This window comes from Scyliorhinus torazame, chromosome 5 (assembly GCF_047496885.1).
Source record: "Scyliorhinus torazame isolate Kashiwa2021f chromosome 5, sScyTor2.1, whole genome shotgun sequence".
In the NCBI taxonomy this organism is placed as follows: domain Eukaryota; kingdom Metazoa; phylum Chordata; class Chondrichthyes; order Carcharhiniformes; family Scyliorhinidae; genus Scyliorhinus; species Scyliorhinus torazame.
Window position 1 is genome coordinate 174,525,812 of NC_092711.1, and position 17,309 is coordinate 174,543,120.

General features: G+C 46.1%; 3 long non-coding RNA genes across 3 annotated transcripts in view; 2 read left to right on the forward strand and 1 right to left on the reverse strand.

Moving 5' to 3' along the window:
• LOC140422408 (uncharacterized) overlaps nt 1-17,309 on the forward strand; it is a 176,229-nt gene that overhangs the window by 126,341 nt on the left and 32,579 nt on the right. The window lies entirely within an intron of this gene.
• Nucleotides 485-7,608, forward strand: LOC140420738 (uncharacterized). Its single transcript, XR_011946540.1, has 2 exons — nt 485-796; nt 3,293-7,608. It is a non-coding gene; the product is annotated as an uncharacterized lncRNA (long non-coding RNA).
• LOC140422405 (uncharacterized) lies at nt 9,810-17,256 on the reverse strand. The gene is made up of 2 exons (XR_011947432.1): nt 17,108-17,256; nt 9,810-12,209 (listed from the first exon to the last, which is right to left on the reverse strand). It is a non-coding gene; the product is annotated as an uncharacterized lncRNA (long non-coding RNA).

The window sequence follows — 17,309 nt, forward strand, 5'->3', positions numbered from 1 at the left end:
TCAGAGTAACTTCATTGCAGTGTTAATGTAAGCCTACTTGTGACAATAAATATTATTTTTAAAAAGTGGTAGCAAATTCCAAAGAGTTGAGGAGAAGCTTCTTCTCCCAAAGGGCTGTGAATCTGTGCAATTCACTACCCCAGAGTGCGGTGGAGCTGGGACAGTAATTTTAGGGAGGAGTTCGACAGATTTTTAATCGGGGTTGAAGGGTTATACTCGATGGGCCAAATGGCCTCATTCTGCTCCTATATCTTATGAATTTATGAAAGGGGGAGACATTGATTTCCTCCCAGATGTTGCCCAGAGGAGAATGTTTTAGTCTGAAACTTATTGTCCAACCTCCACATTGTGACATCGCAAAGGAACTCGGCCTCTAAATCAACCAATAGGAATGAGTCCGCTCTGGGGTGACGTCACTTGCCAGCGCGCAGACGCGGGAGCCCCGCCCCATCCATTGTTCCCCATCCCCCACATATCCTCGAGACAAGGTTCCCAGGCAAACGGCTGACAGTTCCGACCGTCGATGGTTTCCACAGCCCCTCACCCGGGTCTGCGCATTTCTAAGGGAAGGGGAAACTGCGCATGTGTAGGGGAGCTCACTTCTGCTGACCTTCCTGCTGAGGTGTTGACCAATAGGAAGATTGGAGGACCGGAAGGATTCTGCTCCTCCACCAATCACAGCTCCCCCATTGTCTCAATGCGGAAGCTGGACATGGTGTTTTCTGCCGAGCAAAGCTGTTGTTCCCCCAACGCTGAATGAGCTTGAGCTGCACACAGACTCTTGTCTCCAACATCTGTGAAGATAACACTTTCTTTTCTCCCTCTTTCCATTTCTTGTCTCATTCTGACCTTCAACTGGTGACTTGCAGCAACTAACGGGAAAGGAAGTGAATCCAGGGAGGGTGCAGACTCTGCAAAGCTTGGCCCAGGTCTCTCTCTCTCTCTTAAAGACATTGACATCCTTTGCTCCCTCAGCTTGACACATTTATTTGTCTGGCTAAAATGATGATCTCTTTCCTAATGTTCACATTTAAAGGGCTAGTTTCCCCAGGAGATGGCTGACATGAAAGGGAACAGTAAACAGGACAAATCAAACCCAATCAATTACTTCCCTGTCGGAATACACTCCACCATCAGCAAAGTGATGAAAGGAGTCATTAACAGCGCTATCAAGTGGTACTTACTCAGCAAAACCTGCTCACAGACGCTCAGTTTGGGTTCCGCAGGGTCACTCAGCTCCTGACCTCATTACAGCCTTGGTTCAAACATGGTCAAAAGAGGTGAGAGTGACTGCCCTTGGTATCAAGGCAGTATGAAATGAAAATCGCTTGTCACAAGTAGGCTTCAATGAAGTTACTGTGAAAAGCCCCTAGTCGCCACATTCCAGCGCCTGTTCGGGGAGGCTGGTATGGGAATTGAATCGTGCTGCTGGCCTGCTTGGTCTGCTTTAAAAGCCAGCGATTTAGCCCAGTGTGCTGAACCAGCATTTGACCGAGTATGGCATCAAGGAGCCCCAGCTAAACTGGAGTCAATGATAATCGGGGAAAATTCTCCGCTGTTTGGAGTCATACCTGGCACAAGGGAAGATGGTTGTGGTGGTTGGAGGTCAATCATCTCAGCTCCAGGAGTTCCTCAGGGCGCACTCCTTGGCCCAGCCATCTTTCGCTGCTTCATCAATGACCTCCCTTTCATGATAAGGTGAGAAGTGGGGATGTTTGTGGATGACTGCACAATGTTTACCACCATTCGTGACTCCTCAGATAATGAAGCAGTCCATGTCCAAATGCAGCATGACCTGGACAGTATCCTGATGTGGGCTGATAAGTGGAAGTTACATTTATGCTACACGAGTGTCAGGCAATGACCATCTCCTACAAAGGAGGATCTAATCACCGCCCCTTGACATTCAGTGGCATTAGTATCGCTGAATCCTCCACAACCAACATCCTGAGGGTTATCATTGATCAGAAACTGAACTGGACTAGCCATATTAATGTGTTGGCCACCAGGGCAGGCCAAAGACTACAGCGAGTAATGCACCTCCTGACCCCCAAAGCCTGTCCACTATATACAAGGCACAAGTCAGGCGTGTAATAGGATAATCACCACTTGCCTGGTTGAGTGTAACTCCAATAACACTCAAGATGCTGCTCTACACCATCCAGAACAAAGCAGCCTGCTTGACTGCTCCCCATTCCACGAATATTCAAACACGCCACCACCGACGAACAGTGACAGCCGTGTATACCATCTACAATGTGCACTGCAGTAACTCACCAAGGTTCCTCAGACAGCACCTTCCAAACCCACAACCACTACTATCGAGAAGGCCAAGAGCAGCAGATACCTGGGAACCTCAGTACCTACAATTCAAGGACTGCAGCGGTTCAAGAAGGCAACTCATCACCACCTTCTGAAGGGCAACTAGGGATGGGCAATAAATGCTGGCCTCATCATCGATGTCCACACCCCGTAAAATAATTTTTAAAAATGTTATATCGGACAGATATATATCTAGTGTTATATGGAATGTATTAGATATATTATTGATGGTACAGTAATAAAATACATGTATTATTATTTCTAGTTCTGTAATATAGTACTGTAGCTACATTATCTATTTCCAGTCATACAGTTATTGCAGCACTGACAAAATCCTTTTGGAAACTCAAGTCAGTGCTGACTCTCTGCACAGCAATCCAGTCAGTCCCATTCCCCCTCGATATCCCTGTTCATCTGAAAGCTTATTTTCTTCATATTCTATTTTGAACTATTGATCATCTCAACTTCCACAACACTTGTGGGCAGTGATTTTCCGGTCATGACCACTCCATGATTAAATAAAATTCTTCCTCAGATTCTCCCCATCTCTAATCCGTAAATATACTTAGATGGAGAGTCTCTACTCTTGTACAGGTTGTAATGAGTTTAGATTTGTTGATCAGCATCAATCAGCACCTTCATAAGAATTGGGAGGGGAAGGAAGTGAATCCAGTCTGTATATTACACACATTTATCGTCCAGTAACAGAGACATATATCTGTCTGGCAGCCTCGGTGTCCAGGACAGAAAGCTTGGATCTGTCAATCAGCCTGATTCAGTGCCTTCAGGAGAATTGGGAGGGTGAATATTAGATACAGCAGGGTGAGAATGGAGAGAGAGTGTGTGGAATGGAGATTTAGAGCATTTGAGGGAAAGAGAGAAGAAAAAATGTTCGATAGAAACTAGAATTGTCTGTTCTGAGTTTCTGACCTGTACTGACAATGATGATTTTTGTAAAATATTTTTGCAGGAAGTTCGAACGCGAAGAGTTTGAGGCCGATATCTCAAACTAAATATCACGTCAAGAACTGACTGAGTCACTCAATTCTTGGGAACCGAATATCATCGACCTTGGAATCTAGAAGGCAAAACGTTTGTCTATTCTGTCTGATCAAGAGATTTTAAACATCAGTGTGTCTGGAAAAGCACTGAGACACACACACACACACCCGTGTGAGACTGTTACAGAGCACTGACTGTGGAAAGAGCTTCAACCAGTGATACAGCCTGAAAAAATACTACACCATTCACATCAGGAAGAGACTGTATACGTGTTCTGTGCGTGGACGAGGCTTCAACTGATCGTCCAACGTGGTGAGACGCAAGATCACCTGGACCATGGAGAAACCATGGAAATGTGAGGATTATGGGAAGGGATTCACAGCTCCATTCGGGCCGGAAAGGCATCAACACAGTCACACTGGAGAGAAGCCATTCACCTGCTCTGACTGTGGGAAGGAATTCACTCGGTTATCCAACCTGCAGAGACACCAGACAGTCCACACCGGGGAGAGGCCGTTCACCTGCACTGTGTGTGGGAAGGGATTTACTCAGTTATCCACCTTGAAGGTGCACCAGCGAGTTCACACTGGGGAGAGGCCTTTCACCTGCTCTGACTGTGGGAAGGGATTCACTCAGTTACCCAACCTGCAGAGACACCAGACAGTCCACACTGGGGAGAGGCCATTCATCTGCAGTGTGTGTGATGAGGGATTCACTCAGTTATCCACCCTGCAGAGACACCAGAGCGCTCACACCGGGGAGAGGCCGTTCACCTGCTCTGTGTGTGATAAGGGATTTGCTCAGTTATCCAACCTGCAGACACACCGGCGAGTTCACACTGGGGAGAGGCCATTCATCTGCTCGGTGTGTGATAAGGGATTTGCTCAGTTATCCAGCCTGCTGAGCCACAATGTCATTCACACCAATGAGAGACCCTTTAAATGCTCTGACTGTGGGAGTGGGTTTAAAAGCTGTCCGGTACTGATGATCCACCAGCGCCTTCACACTGAGGAGAGACCGTTCAGCTGCTCTCACTGCGCAAAGAGGTTTAGAACGTCATCCAACCTGATGAAACACGTGCGAGGTCACACCTACCAATGAAGCAGAATACCTGGAGGCCTTGTTCATTGTGGCCGGGGACTTTAACCAGGCCAACCTCAAGAGTGTACTGCCAAAATTCCACCAACACATCTCCTGTCCCAACAGGGGCCCCAACATCCTTGACCACTGCTACACAAACATCAAGGGCATCTCTCGATCCATCCCCCAACCGCACTTCGAAAAATCGGACCACAAGACGGTGCTCCTTCTCCCGGCATACAAGCAGAAACTTAAGCAGGAGAATCCGGTTAAGAAAGTCATGCAGTGCTGGTCCGAGGAAATGGAAGAGCTCCTACGTGACTACTTCGAGTCAGTGGACTGGTCCATATTCAAGAACTCAGCAGTCAACCTAAACGGGTATGCCAGCACCATCACAAACTTCATCAGTAAGTGTGTAGAAGATTGTGTGTCAAAGAAGGTAGTACGTATATTGCCCAACCAGAAACCATGGTTTAATCGGGAGATTCACTTCGTACTGAAGGCATTTAAGGCAGGCGACCCTGACCTATACAAGAAATCTAGGTACGACCTCCACAAAGCCAACAGGGCGTCAAGAAACAATACCAGACTAAGCTAGAATCACAGACTAATGACATGGACTCGCGTCGGTTGTGACAAGGCTTAAACAACATAATGAGCTGTAAAGCCAAGTAGAATCTTCGGCAACAGGGCACCCCTCCCCGACAAATTCAATGCATTCTATGTTCACTTCAACAGGAAACCAACAAACCTTTGTCAACTGCTCCAGCAACCTTGGACACACCCACACTCACCATCACAGCCTGCGAAGTCAGATCGGCCTTCTTGAAAGTGAACCCTCGGTAAGCGGTGGGTCCTGACGGGATCCCTGGTCATGAACCCAGATACTGTGCAGACTGGCGGATGTGTTTCCGGACATCCTCAACCTCTCCCTACTCCGTTCCGAGATTCCCACCTGCTTCAAGAAGACCACCATCCATACCGGTGCCAAAGGAGAACCAGGCAACGACTACCATCCGGTGGCCTTGACATCGATCATTATGATGTGCTTCGAGAGGTTGGCCATGAGACACATCAACTCCAGACCCCCAGAGTGCCTTGATCCACTGCAATTCGCATACCACCGCAACCGGTCCACCGCAGACGCCACTGCCATCTCCCTGGCCCTACACTCATTCCTGGAGCATCTCGACAACAAGGACCTCTATGTCAGACTTCTAGTCATTAACTACTGCTCTGCCGTCAACTCCATAATCCCAGCCAAGCTCATATCAAAACTCCAAAACCTAGATCTTGGCTCCTCCCCCTGCAACTGGATCATCAACTTCCTGAAATGAAAGTGAAAATCGCTTATTGTCACAAGTAGGCTTCAAATGAAGTTACTGTGAAAAGCCCCTAGTCGCCACATTCCGGCACCTGTTCGGGGAGGCTGGTACGGGAATTGAACAGTGCTGCTGGCCTGCCTTTGTCTGCTTTAAAAGCCAGCTATTTAGCCCAGTGTGCTAAACCAGCCCCTGACAGGAATCAGTAAGGATAAACAACAATGCCTCCTCCTTTGCGATAGTCGTCAATAGTAGGGCTCCACAAGGCTGCATACTTAGCTCCCTACTATACTCGCTGTACACACACCACTGTGTGGCAAAATTTGACTCCACCTCCATGTTTGTCGATGACACGGCTGCAGTGGGTCGGATCTCAAACAACAATGAGTCAGAGTACGGGAGGGAGATAGAGCATGGTGTAACAACAACAATCTCCCCAGCAATGTCAGCAAAACTAAAGAGCTAGTCATTTCCTTCAGGAAGCAAAATATCGTACACACCCCTGTTTGCCTCAATGGTGCCGAGGGGGAGATGGTTGCCAACTTCAAATTGCTAGGTGTGCAAATCACCAACAATCTGTCCTGGTCCACCAACATCAACACTACGACCAAGAAAGCACAACAGCGCCTATACTTCCTCAGGAAACTCAGGAAATTCAGCATGTCTACATTGACTCTTACTAATTATTACAGGTGCACCATAAAAAGTATCCTATCTGGCTGCAGCACAGCTTGGTATGGCAACTGCTCGGCCCAAGACCGTAAGAAACTACAGAGAGTCGTGAATACAACCCAGTCCATCACACAAACCTGCCTCCCATCCATTGACTCTGTCATGACTGATATGTTCCCAGTGCCCCGTTCTATCCCTGCAGCCCTGCAGTTTAGTTCCCTCAAATGCCGATCCAATTCCCGTTTGAAATCTTCCATTGTCTTCATTTCCACACAACACCTTCCCCTCACAGGCAGTGAGTTCCAGGTCATTACCATTCGCCACATCAAAATATTCCCCGCCCCTCCAACTCGATTTTCAAATTTGCTGATGAGATCGCCACAGTGGGTCGGATCTCAAACAATGACGAGACAGAGTACAGGAATGGTACAGAGAATCTGGTGAACTGGTGCGACGACAATAATCTCTCCCTCAATGTGAACAAAACAAAGGAGATTGTCATTGACTTCAGGAAGCGTAGTGGAGAACATGCCCCTGTCTACATCAATGGGAATGAAGTAGAAAGGGTCGAGAGCTTCAAGTTTTTAGGTGTCCAGAAAACCAACAACCTGTCCTGGTCCCCCCCATGCCGACACGAAGTTAAGAAAGCCCACCAACAACTCTACTTTCTCAGAAGACTAAGGAAATTTGGCATGTCACCAACCTCTCTCACCAACCTCTACAGATGCACCATAGAAAGCATTCTTTCTGGTTGTATCACTGCTTGGTAATGAACCTGCTCTGCCCAAGACCGCAGGAAACTACAAAAGGTCATGAATGCAGCCCAATCCGTCACGCAAACCAGCCTCCCATCCATTGACTCTGTCTACTATTCCCACTGCCTCGGAAAGGCAGCCAGCATAATTAGGAACCCCACTCACTCCAGACATACTCTCTTCCACCTTCTTCCGTTAGGAAAAAGATACAAAAGTTTGAGGTCACGTACCAACCAACTCAGGAACAGCTTTTTGCCGACTGCCATCAGTCTTTTGAATGGACCTTCCTCGTATTAAGTTGATCTTTTCTCTACACCCTAGCTATAGCTGTAACATTATATTCTGCAGTCTCTCCTTCCTTCCCTGTGTACGGTATGGATTGTCTGTAAAGCATGCAAGAAACAATACTTTTTACTGTATACCAATACATGTGACAATAAATCAAATCAAATAAACCTGTCATATTCTTGTCCACCTCTCTCAAATCTCCCCTCAACCTCCTTTGCTCCAAGGTGAACAATCCCAGCCTGACATGAACAAACAAACAGAATAGGTTAATACCTGGGATCAGACGGGAATGTTTAATTTCTGTATGAAAGATACTGGGAATATTGTCCTGGACAATAAATGATTGGAATATTTACCTTGGGTGTGGGTGAATGGAATATATCAATCTGGTATCCTCCTACGTTCTAGTGAAAGTCTGGAATGTGTAGACGGGATGAATAAGTTGATCACTTTCTCTTGGAAATATTGACATGCTTTTTAAAAAAAAATAGAGGACCCAATTATTTTTTCCCAATAAAGGGGTAATTTAGCATGGCCAATCCACCTGCCCAGCACATCCTTTGGGTTGTGGGGGTGAGACCGACGCAGACACGGGGAGAATGTGCAAACTCCTCACAGACAGTGACCTGGGGTCGGGATCGAACCCGGGTCCTCGGCGTCTTAAGGTAGCAGTGCTGACCACCGTGCCACCCAGATATATTTACACCCTGGCCCATGAACTTAATTTTAAAGAAATCCACATTTGAAAGCCCAGATACTACAAGAAATATCAGCACCAAAACAGGGCAGATAAGAAAGACACACTCTCTTTGATCTTTTCATCAGAGCATCTGAGAGTTAAGAATATGTGACATGATTTTGGGATACCGGTGAGGATAACCCCCTCATTCCAGGAACCGAGGGAGTCAACCTTCTCTGAACTGCTTACAATGCATTAATCTCATTTCTGAAATAAGGAGACCCAAACTGTACACAGTGCTCTAACCAAAGCCCTGTACAACTGTAGCAAATCATAGCTACATTTATATCCCAGTCCCTTTGCAACAAATGACAATATTCCATTTGCCTTCCAAATCCCTTGCTGTACCTGCAAACTAATTTATTGTGGTTCCTGTACCAGGACACCCAGAAATCTCTGTCCCTCATGCTTCAGCAATCTCTCCCTATTTAAATAATGTTCTGTTTTATTTAACCCTTTCTGCCAAAGTGGACACATTCACATTTTCCCACGTTATGCTCCGTCTGTCAATTTGTTCCCACTCACTTAACCTATTTGTTGTCTTTTGCAGACTCCTTAAGTTCACTTCACAAATTACTTTCCAACCAAACTTTGTGCCATCATCAAATTTAGCCCCCATACATTCAATCCCATCATCCAACTCATTCATATAGATTGTAAAATCGTTGAGGGCCCAGCACTGATCCTTGTGACATTCCACTTGTTGCATCTTACCAACCCAAACGTAACCCATTTATACCTACTCTCTGCTTCCTGTTAGCTAACCAACCTTCTAACCATGCTGATATGTTGCCCCCCCCCCCATCCTTAGCTCTTAATATGTGTAATAACCTTTGATGTGACATCCTGGGGAATATTTTCTGGAAACCTAGATAAACAGGTTCCCCTTTATTGACATCCCTTGTTACTTCCTGAAAAAGACTCTATAAATTAGTCAATCCCGATTGACTCTCTGAACCACATTTTCAAACATTGTGTCAAAAGAAAAATAAAATCTCCTCTCACCCTCTGGCTCCTTTGCAATTAGCTTAAGAGAGACTCACTTTCAGTTAAAGAGCCTGTCAACCTCTTTCACCCACTTTCCCCAAAGTGAATGAAGTTAAGCAGAAAAATACCACCAAAAATCAAATATTTTCAATGAACCAAGTTTATTAGTGAAATAGAACACGGTTTTAAATAATATCGGAACATTACTTGTGGATCAAAGACAACCAGAGTAAAGAGTAACCATGAAAGGATGTTTACAATATTCAGGACCCAAATGTTTCTCTTTGGTTCCTCTGTAGCCTGTTCCTGTGACTCCCCACTTTGGACACATGCACTGAACCCTGGGTTCAAGACACCATCAGCCCTGATCATCCCCATCCCTTGATTTCCCAGTCAGTCCTCTATTAGTGTGACACCCATGGCAGATTCCCAACTGGGGCACAGGCCCTGTTCTTCTCAGCTAAATTCAGCCCTCAGCTCAGTTGCCTGGCTGTCATTGACACGATCAATAACGAGACAGAAAGGTGCCCGAGGCTCAAATGGGAGACAAAACTTGTGGATTGGGATCTCTGTAAAGATCAGTAACTTCAAAACAAAAATCAAATCCCCAGTCAACAAATTAAAGGACCACATGACAGGACATAAGGTTTTATAACTTTACTGCAACAAACAAACTAGAAGCAACATTAACTAAATATTATTTTTGTAGGAAACCTACACCTTAAAAGTATCAGTCCAAAGTGATTCCTGAGGGTTCAGTTCTTTTCTTTTCCCAATCTGGCAGCCTTTAACTCCAGAACAGTCTTTCACAGTGAAAGATTGGCGAGCTACCAGAAAACTGAGACTAACCATAAATAGGTCATTATTTGGTTGGCAAGATGTAACGAGTGGTGTGTCACAGGGATCAGTGCTGGGGAGTCAATCTTTTACAATTTATATCAATGACTTGGATGATGGGACTGAAGATATGGTCATTTAAGTTTGCTGATGATGCAGGCAAAAAGGAAAAGGGGGTGGTGTTGCACTGATAATAAGGGACGGCATCAGTACATTAATAAGGGAGGATCTCAGATCAGGAATACAAAATGTGAAATCTGTTTGGGTGGAGCCAAGGAACAGCATGGGACGGGTTTGGTGCCAGAGGCACAGTGCTGCCACTCACCCCGAGGAGGTTGTACAGTTTTTTACAGCACTGTTGGCCTGTCTGGACGGTGTTGCTCACGGAGGTTACTGCCTTTGCCACCTGCACCCAGGCACGATGAATGGTGGCAGCTGGCAGCCTCCTTCCCGGGCCGCGGTACTGGGTTGCCCGCCTCTCCTCCATGGCGTCCAGCAGGGTCTCAAGCTCGGTGTCGTAAAGCGGAGTGCCACTCTCCTCACTGCCATCTTGTTGGCTGGGATGATGGTGGGGAGTGAAGTGTGTTTGTGCAGCTGCAGCTTGTCAGCCTCCTGAGTGTCAATCGTGAATCCGGCAAATCTGCCACGTTTCTCATTGGAATGGACTGTGTTCCCTGTGGTGCCAATCTCTTTCAGTTCCTCCTGCACACTAGTCCCTTGTTCTCCAGTGTTTTTAGGACAATTTCCGTATCTTCCTCTGTGAAGACAGGCACACATTGTTTAGTTTCTCTGCCATTTCCTTATTCCCCATTATAAACTCTCCTGTCTGCCTGGAATGGACCCACATTGGTCTTTGCTAATCTTTTCCTTTTCACATTCCTATAGGAGCTTTTCCTGTCGGTTTTTATGTTTCTCGCCAGTTTGCTCTCATTCTATTTTCTCTTCATCAGTTCCTTGGTCCTTCTTTGATGAATTCTAAAACAAGTTCCCAATCCTCAGACTCACTACTATTTTGGCCACTTTATGAGCCTCTTCCTTTGATCTAATGGAATCTTTAACTTTTCTTGTTAGCCACAGGTTGCATCACTTTTCCTGTCTCAGAATCCCTGAGAGAGAGAAAGAGAAGAGAGAACGAAATGCAGTCCTGGATGTAATTGAAGCAGAAACAATAACAGCAGAATCCATCACTAATCAATTGTGAACTTGTTGGTGTCTCAGCAGGGACGAGGAAACATAGAATCCCTTCCCACACTGAGAGCAGGTGAACGGCTTCTCCCCAGTGTGAACTCGCTGATGTTTCTGCAGGCTGCTTGACTGAGTGAATCCGTTCCCACACTGAGAGCAGGTGAATGGTCTCTCCCCAGTGTGAACTCGCTGGTGTCTCTGCAGGCTGCTTGAGTCAGTGAATCCCTTCCCACAATGAGAGCAAGTGAATGGTCTCTCCCCAGTGTGAACTCGCTGGTGTCTCTGCAGGCTGCTTGAGTCAGTAAATCCCTTCCCATAATGAGAGCAAGTGAATGGTCTCTCCCCAGTGTGAATTCGCTGGTGTGACTTCAGGCTGAATAACGTAGTGAATCCCTTCTCACACTGAGAGCAGGTGAACGGCCTCTCCCCAGTGTGAACTTGCTGGTGCGACTTCAGGCTGAATAACGTAGTGAATCCCTTCTCACACTGAGAGCAGGTGAACGGCCTCTCCCGAGTGTGAATTCGTTGGTGTGACTTCAGGTGGGATAATTGACTAAACCCCTTCCCACACGGAGAGCAGATGAATGGTCTTTCCCCAGTGTGACTGCGTCGGTGAATTTCCAGCACAGATGGGACTCTGTATCCCTTCCCACAGTCCCCACATTTCCACGGTTTCTCCATGTTTTGGGTCTCCTCGTGTCTCTCCAGGTTGGACAATCAGTTGAAGCCTCGTCCACACACAGAACACGTGTACGGTCTCGCCCCGCTGTGAATGGTGCAATGGTTTTTCAGATTATGTAACTGGTTAAAGCTCTTTCCACAGTCAGTGCTCTGGAACACTCTCACTCGGGCGTGTGTGTCTCGGGGCTTTTCCAGTCACACTGATGGTTAAACTTTGTTGAAGTCAACAGGTCTGGCAAACATTTCTCCTAGTTTTAATGATCGATGAACCGAGTGACTCTGTCAGATCCAGACGTGATGTTTGAGATTTCTGTCTGTAAATCCTCTCCTTTTAACATCCTGTAAAAGGAGTTTACAAAAGACATCAGAGTCAGTACAGGACAGAAATTCAGAACAGATTATTTTAATTTCTCTGGAACATTCTTTTCTCTCTCGTTCCCCAAAAGCTGTAAATCTCCATCCCACACACTCTCCCTCCATTCTCACTCTGCTGTCTCTAATATTCACCCTCCCAATTCTCCTGAAGGTGCTGATTCAGGCTGATTGACAGATCCCTGCTCACTGCTTCCTGTCCAGGTCACAGATCATAACAAATAGGAGCTGCAGTCGGCCATTCAGCCCATCAAGCCGACTCGACCATTCAATGGGATCATTGGCCGATTGACCTCAGCACCATTTTTCCACACTATCCCCCATATCCCTCGATATCTTCAATATCGAGACACCTATCACTCTCGGTCTAAAAATACTTGATGCTGAGGCTCCACAGTCCTCTGGGGTAGAGAATCCCAAAGTTTCACCACATTGTCTTTAAATTCATTGCCGGGGCAGCACGGTGGCGCAGTGGTTAGAACTGCTGCCCCTCAGTGCCGAGGACCTGGGTTTGATGCCAGCCCCGGGTCACTGTCCATGTGGAGTCTGCACATTCTCCCTAGGCCAGCGTGGGTCTCACCCCCACAATGTAAAACGATGTGCAGGGTCGGTGAATTGGCCACGCTAAATTGCCCCTTAATTGGAAAAAAAGAATTGGGTACTCTAAATTTATTTATTTTGAAGGACAACTAAGTTTTGCAGCCAGAGGTGTAATTAAAGCATCATAAAAAGTGTGGGCTAATGGAATGTTGTTTGGATGAAGGGGATTCCCTGTGGAGTTAATTAGATTGCAGCTTGGTAAGATGGTATCAGTACTGGGAGGAGCCACGGTTTTAGGCTTTTTGCAGCAAAGCAGTCTTTTAGTTGAGAATTAGTTCAAGATGTGAGCAGAGGTCAAGCATCTCAGTTCAATTGAAAATATATGTCTGTCGCTAGATGAGCAGTTTCTTTCCAAGCAGTTCAGAAGAGTGTCGTTAGAAGGTGAGCTGAAACAAGCTGAAACAGCTTCCCAAGTTTCTTCATGGTTCTGACAGGTTTGAGATCTTGTCTTTAAAGCGGTGACACAAGATCTCTCTTTCTCAAAGAACATCTGTGTAAAGCAGGTATTGCTGAGGGCTAACTGTGTTTAACGGTGGATTGAGAGCTGAGATGTGTTTTTGCTGTTTGAGTGGGAATAAAGGTAGCAGTTAAGGGTTACTGTATTCACTGTATTGATTAGCATTGTTTAAGGGCTAATTGTCAGCTGTTTTCTGGTGTGATGTTATATATTTGAATATTGTGTCAATAATAAAGTTTGTTTTCACATAGCATGGCCCCATTTTGTGTGAAATCACTCCTGGAGTGAGGTATCCTTTCCTCACAGTCTGACAAAACACAAATAAAATATTGGGGTTTGTGCCCAGTATCCGAGCCACTGTTGGGGTCTGGTCCGGGATCATAACCATGAGAAGGTGGGCTATGTGGATGGTTAGAGAACTTTGTACCCGAGGAGCAGAGATTTTACCTTCTTTCTAGCCCCCAGCAATGTCAGACTAGAATCGACAACCTTTTTTGTGCCGAGGACGATCCTACACCTGGTGTCCACTTGCACCACAGGGATCATCGTAATCGCAGACCTTCCCCTGGAGTTTTTGCTCGAGGGCTCACCCCCAGGTCGAGAATGTGGAGGTTTGGAGCCTCCCTGAGTTCATTTATTATGCACTTTCGGGACGAGTTTGAGTTCTTCATTTTGGTTAACTCGACTCCTTGTATTTCCTTCTCCATTTTGTTGGAGACATTTACGGTTTATGCTCGGGGGCTGATCATTTCTTACACTGCTAATAAAAGGTGCAGGATGCTGGAGAACCAGCAGCCTCTGGAGGCTTGTTTGGCGATGGTGGAAGAGAATCATATGGAGGGCCCGAGTAAGCTACTGCTGAAGGAGGTTAACGCAGCAAGAGTGGCTTTGAACTCCCTATTTACTCAGCAAGCCGAGAAAAGTTGAAAGTTAGTGAGATCGAAGTTGTACGAGTTTGGGAATAAGCCGAGCAAATACTTGGCCTGTTTGACAAAGGACCTTTGTTCTGCAGCCTAGGGGCAGCATGGTGGCACAAGTGGATAACACTGTGGCTTCACAGCGCCAGGGTCCCAGGTTCGATTCCCCGCTGGGACATTGTCTGTGCTGAGTCTGCACGTTCTCCCCGTGTCTGCTTGGGTTTCCTCGGGTGCTCCAATTTACTCCCACAGTCCAAAGACGTGCCGGTTAGGTGGATTAGCCATGATACATTGCCCTTCGTGACCAAAAAGGTTAGGAGGGGTTATTGAGTTACGGGGATAGGGTGGAAGTGAGGGCTTAAGTGGGTCGGTGCAGACTCAATGGGCTGAATGGCCTCCTTCTGCACTGTTTGGTCTATGTCTATGTCAAACCAGCTGTCTAGCCCACTGAGCTAAACCAGCCCAAACCGATCAATGACGGCTTTATGGGGCCAACTTTCCACAGCTGATGGTGACTATTAGGTGGGACCTTGCCCGGTGGTCGGCTCTTCCGATTTCATGGTGAGGGAGGATCCCCTTCATTAAAATGTGTTGCCCAGACTGTTGTACCCTCTGCAGATGCTGTCTATACTACTGTCAACCAGAGTTGTTAGGGAAATTAATCAAATCAGGGCAGGACCTACTCAGTTAATGGTAGGGAGTTGGGGAGAGTTACAGAACAAAGAGATCTAGGAGTACAGGTTCATAGCTCCTTGAAGGTGGAGTCGCAGGTGGACAGGGTGGTGAAGAAGGTATTCAGTATGCTCAGTTTTATTGGTTAGAATATTGAATACCGGAGTCGGGATGTCTTATTGAAATTGGACAAGACATTGGTAAGACCGGACATGGAATACTGTGTTCAGTTCTGGTCACCTTATTATAGAAAGAATAATGTTAAACACGAAAGAGTGCAAAGAAATTTACCAGGATGCTGCGAGGACTTGATGGTCTGAGTTATAAGGAGAGGCTGGGACTTTTTTCCCTGGAGTGTAGGAGGTTTGGTGTGATCTTATAGAGGTCTATAAAATAATGAGGAGCATAGATAAGGAAGATAGCCAACATTTTTTCCCCCGAGGTAGAGGAGTCTAGAACTAGAGGGCATAGGTTTAAGGTGAGAGGAGATACAAAAGAGACCAAAGGGGAAAATTCTTCACACAGAGGGTGGTGAACTTCTGGAATGGGCTGCCAGAGGCAGTGTAGAGGCAGGTACAAATTTGTCCTTTAAAAAGCAGTTAGATAGTTACATGGGCAGGGTGGGTACAGAGGGATATGGGCCAAATGCTGGCAAGTGGGACTAGCTTAGTGATAGAAACTGGGCGGCATGGACAAGCTGGGCCGAAGGGCCTGGTTCCATGCTGTAAACATCTATAACTCTACCTGGAACAAAATGTTTGTTCAGCTCCAATCACCAAGATAAGGGAGGGTATGGTCTTCCGAAAATCAGGCTTCATCAATTGGCCTCTCGTCTTAGGTTCATAAGGGATTGGGTTAGGATGGAGCCAACATTCATCTGGCTCAATACAGAAGCAGACCAGTCAGTTCTCTCTCGATCCAAAACCAGCATAGGCTGATTATGAAATGCATCTCCATGCAATTTTTAATGTCCGTGATTCATTCTGAGTCTTATGCATTGGGTAAAGGATGGGACTCTTACATTTGACTGACTTGCTCCTCCTGGCTTTCCATGAGTGAATTCAATTCAACTTAGGCCGGGAGTAGGGCACAGTGATTAGTGCTGCTACCTCAGCGCCGGGGACCCAGGTTCAATCCCAGCCTTGGGTGGCTGTCTGTGTGGAGTTTGCATATTCTCCTCGTGTCTTCGTGTGTTTCCTCCGGGTGCTCCGGTTTCCTCCCACTGTCCAAAGATGAGCAGTGAAAGTGGATTGGTCACGCTAATTTGCCCCTTAGTATCAAAGATGTGTAGGTTAGGTGGGTTGACCATGATCAATGCAACGGGTTACGAGGATAGGATGGGGAATGGGCCTCAGTGAAATGCTTTTTCTGCGACTCAGTGCAGACTTGAAGGGGCGAATGGCCTTTTGCACTATAGTTCTATGTTATCCGTGTTGTGTTATTCATTTTAATTTGATTATGCTGTTAGTCTGCTTGTAATATTTTGGGGTTTACAAACTGAATTGTTATATAATCTTACCCTCTTTCCCCACTCACGACTTTAACCTGTAAACTGGTTCTTCAATTAATCTGGCATTTCATCTCGAGGCTCTGCTCCCTCAAATATCCTGTTCCAAATTAATTCTGCAATGTGTTGCTTAGATGTATGTTGGCAATATCTCTTGTTCCGCTCTGTACCCATTTGCCACGATTTTTTCTGTTACTCTGTTGCATTCATTGTTTAAAAATGATTTAAAACAAAACAATTTATTAAAAATCTGTCCAACTCATCTGTGAATATATTCAATGACTCCACACCCCACTGGTCCCTGTGGAAGAGAAATCCAGAGACTAATAACCCTCCAAGGGAAGAGATGACTGGATTGCACTTTATCGCAGAACCATAAATAATATATCTGATGTGTACCATATAAGATATGCCTGTCTGCTGACATTTAAGGGGACAGTAAATTAATACCAATCACCTGGAGAAACTAGCCCTTTATTGTGAATATTAGGAAAGAGACCATCCTTTTAGCCAGACAAATAAATGTGTGAAGCTGAGGGAGCAAAGGATGTCAATGTCTTTGAGAGAAAGAAGAGACCTGGGCCAAGCTTTGCAGAGTCTGCGCCCTCCCTGGATTCACTTCCTTTCCCTTCAGTTGCTACAAGTGACCAATTGAAGGTGAGAATGAGAAAAGAAATGGAAAGGGGGGAAGAAAAGAAATTGTTTTACTCACAGATGTTGGCGACAAAAACAAGTTTTCAGTCTGTGTGAGGCCCCAGTTTTGCTCATTGTCCAGCTTCCGCATTCAGAAAACGGGAAACTAATTGGATGGTGGAAGAGTCCTTCCGGTTCACCAACTCTTCCCATTGGTCAACAACTTTCCTCCGCCTCACTCATTGTTCCCCTCCTCGAGACAAGGTTTCCAGGCAACCGGC